Here is a 3,571-nt window from a genome sequence, read left to right on the forward strand (position 1 = left end):
AGGTGCTGGGGGCTGTGCAGGTGCTGGGGGCTGTGCAGGTGCTGGGGGCTGTGCAGGTGCTGGGGGCTGTGCAGGTGCTGGGGGCTGTGCAGGTGCTGGGGGCTGTGCAGGTGCTGGGGGCTGTGCAGGTGCTGGGGGCTGTGCAGGTGCTGGGGGCTGTGCAGGTGCTGGGGGCTGTGCAGGTGCTGGGGGCTGTGCAGGTGCTGGGGGCTGTGCAGGTGCTGGGGGCTGTGCAGGTGCTGGGGGCTGTGCAGGTGCTGGGGGCTGTGCAGGTGCTGGGGGCTGTGCAGGTGCTGGGGGCTGTGCAGGTGCTGGGGGCTGTGCAGGTGCTGGGGGCTGTGCAGGTGCTGGGGGCTGTGCAGGTGCTGGGGGCTGTGCAGGTGCTGGGGGCTGTGCAGGTGCTGGGGGCTGTGCAGGTGCTGGGGGCTGTGCAGGTGCTGGGGGCTGTGCAGGTGCTGGGGGCTGTGCAGGTGCTGGGGGCTGTGCAGGTGCTGGGGGCTGTGCAGGTGCTGGGGGCTGTGCAGGTGCTGGGGGCTGTGCAGGTGCTGGGGGCTGTGCAGGTGCTGGGGGCTGTGCAGGTGCTGGGGGCTGTGCAGGTGCTGGGGGCTGTGCAGGTGCTGGGGGCTGTGCAGGTGCTGGGGGCTGTGCAGGTGCTGGGGGCTGTGCAGGTGCTGGGGGCTGTGCAGGTGCTGGGGGCTGTGCAGGTGCTGGGGGCTGTGCAGGTGCTGGGGGCTGTGCAGGTGCTGGGGGCTGTGCAGGTGCTGGGGGCTGTGCAGGTGCTGGGGGCCGTGCAGGTGCTGGGGGCTGTGCAGGTGCTGGGGGCTGTGTAGGTGCTGGGGACTGTGTAGGTGCTGGGGACTGTGCAGGTGCTGGGGGCTGTGCAGGTGCTGGGGGCCGTGCAGGTGCTGGGACTGTACAGGTGCTGGGGGCTGATGCAGGTGCTAGGACTGTGCAGGTGCTGGGGACTGTGCAGGTGCTGGGACTGTGCAGGTGCTGGGGACTGTACAGGTGCTGGGACTGTGCAGGTGCTGGGGACTGTACAGGTGCTGGGACTGTGCAGGTGCTGGGGACTGTACAGGTGCTGGGACTGTGCAGGTGCTGGGGACTGTACAGGTGCTGGGACTGTGCAGGTGCTGGGGACTGTACAGGTGCTGGGACTGTGCAGGTGCTGGGGACTGTACAGGTGCTGGGACTGTGCAGGTGCTGGGGACTGTACAGGTGCTGGGACTGTGCAGGTGCTGGGGACTGTACAGGTGCTGGGACTGTGCAGGTGCTGGGGACTGTACAGGTGCTGGGACTGTGCAGGTGCTGGGGACTGTACAGGTGCTGGGACTGTGCAGGTGCTGGGGACTGTACAGGTGCTGGGACTGTGCAGGTGCTGGGGACTGTACAGGTGCTGGGACTGTGCAGGTGCTGGGGACTGTACAGGTGCTGGGACTGTGCAGGTGCTGGGGACTGTACAGGTGCTGGGACTGTGCAGGTGCTGGGGACTGTACAGGTGCTGGGACTGTGCAGGTGCTGGGGACTGTACAGGTGCTGGGACTGTGCAGGTGCTGGGGACTGTACAGGTGCTGGGACTGTGCAGGTGCTGGGGACTGTACAGGTGCTGGGACTGTGCAGGTGCTGGGGACTGTACAGGTGCTGGGACTGTGCAGGTGCTGGGGACTGTACAGGTGCTGGGACTGTGCAGGTGCTGGGGACTGTACAGGTGCTGGGACTGTGCAGGTGCTGGGGACTGTACAGGTGCTGGGACTGTGCAGGTGCTGGGGACTGTACAGGTGCTGGGACTGTGCAGGTGCTGGGGACTGTACAGGTGCTGGGACTGTGCAGGTGCTGGGGACTGTACAGGTGCTGGGACTGTGCAGGTGCTGGGGACTGTACAGGTGCTGGGACTGTGCAGGTGCTGGGGACTGTACAGGTGCTGGGACTGTGCAGGTGCTGGGGACTGTACAGGTGCTGGGACTGTGCAGGTGCTGGGGACTGTACAGGTGCTGGGACTGTGCAGGTGCTGGGGACTGTACAGGTGCTGGGACTGTGCAGGTGCTGGGGACTGTACAGGTGCTGGGACTGTGCAGGTGCTGGGGACTGTACAGGTGCTGGGACTGTGCAGGTGCTGGGGACTGTACAGGTGCTGGGACTGTGCAGGTGCTGGGGACTGTACAGGTGCTGGGACTGTGCAGGTGCTGGGGACTGTACAGGTGCTGGGACTGTGCAGGTGCTGGGGACTGTACAGGTGCTGGGACTGTGCAGGTGCTGGGGACTGTACAGGTGCTGGGACTGTGCAGGTGCTGGGGACTGTACAGGTGCTGGGACTGTGCAGGTGCTGGGGACTGTACAGGTGCTGGGACTGTGCAGGTGCTGGGGACTGTACAGGTGCTGGGACTGTGCAGGTGCTGGGGACTGTACAGGTGCTGGGACTGTGCAGGTGCTGGGGACTGTACAGGTGCTGGGACTGTGCAGGTGCTGGGGACTGTACAGGTGCTGGGACTGTGCAGGTGCTGGGGACTGTACAGGTGCTGGGACTGTGCAGGTGCTGGGGACTGTACAGGTGCTGGGACTGTGCAGGTGCTGGGGACTGTACAGGTGCTGGGACTGTGCAGGTGCTGGGGACTGTACAGGTGCTGGGACTGTGCAGGTGCTGGGGACTGTACAGGTGCTGGGACTGTGCAGGTGCTGGGGACTGTACAGGTGCTGGGACTGTGCAGGTGCTGGGGACTGTACAGGTGCTGGGACTGTGCAGGTGCTGGGGACTGTACAGGTGCTGGGACTGTGCAGGTGCTGGGGACTGTGCAGGTGCTGGGGGCCGTGCAGGTGCTGGGGGTCGTGCAGGTGCTGGAGGCCATGCAGGTGCCAGAGGCTGTACCTGAGGGCAAAGAGCCAGAGCTTCTCAAACTGGAGGAGAAAGGATATGGCCCTCTGGAGGCATTCTTGTCTGGGGACTTTTGAACAAGGGGCAGAATTTGGTGTAGGGCTTATTTCCATGGAAATGCACTCCCAATAGCAAAGTTCTTGGGATGGAGATATATAGCTCCTGTTCAATTTCAACTGCTGGAGATTATCTATATTTTATTTTTTAAATATGTTTTTATTGATTTGAGAGAGAGAGGAAAGGAGAGGGAGAGAGATAGAAACATCGATCGGCTGCCACTTGCATGCCCCCTATTGGGGATCGAGCCCACAACCCGGGCATGTGTCCTGACCAGGACTCCAACAGGAGATCTCTTGGTGCGGGGTCAACACGCGGCACCGAGCACACTGGCCGGGCTGTCTATATTTTAGTATAACAAAATGGCGGAGGTTGGGAGGAACAAAGTAATAACAAGTAAAGGTTGGCTTAACCCAGTTCACCATACACAGCAAGTGAGGATGAGTCAACCTTAGACAGAGGCAGTGCTGGGCCTTGAGTTCCAGTCCTGCCAAGAACTTCTGCAGTGCCAGGCTGGTGTGGCTCAGTGGTTGAGCATCTACCTATGAACCAGGAGTGTGGGATGTGCAGGAGGCAGCCAATTGATGATTCTCTCTCATCATTGATGTTTCTGTCTCTCCCTCTCCCTTCCTCTCTGAAATCAAT

General features: G+C 62.4%; 1 long non-coding RNA gene across 1 annotated transcript in view; it reads left to right on the top strand.

Moving 5' to 3' along the window:
* The first annotated feature begins 3,021 nt into the window (after nucleotides 1-3,021).
* LOC106723985 overlaps nucleotides 3,022-3,571 on the top strand; it is a 13,928-nt gene continuing 13,378 nt past the window's right edge. Inside the window, exon 1 of the long non-coding RNA XR_001359737.1 lies at nucleotides 3,022-3,033. This is a non-coding gene — a long non-coding RNA (uncharacterized LOC106723985). The remainder of the gene's footprint in view (nucleotides 3,034-3,571) is intronic.

The sequence above is a fragment of the Myotis brandtii genome, unplaced genomic scaffold (genome assembly GCF_000412655.1).
Source record: "Myotis brandtii unplaced genomic scaffold, ASM41265v1 scaffold687, whole genome shotgun sequence".
Taxonomy (NCBI): domain Eukaryota; kingdom Metazoa; phylum Chordata; class Mammalia; order Chiroptera; family Vespertilionidae; genus Myotis; species Myotis brandtii.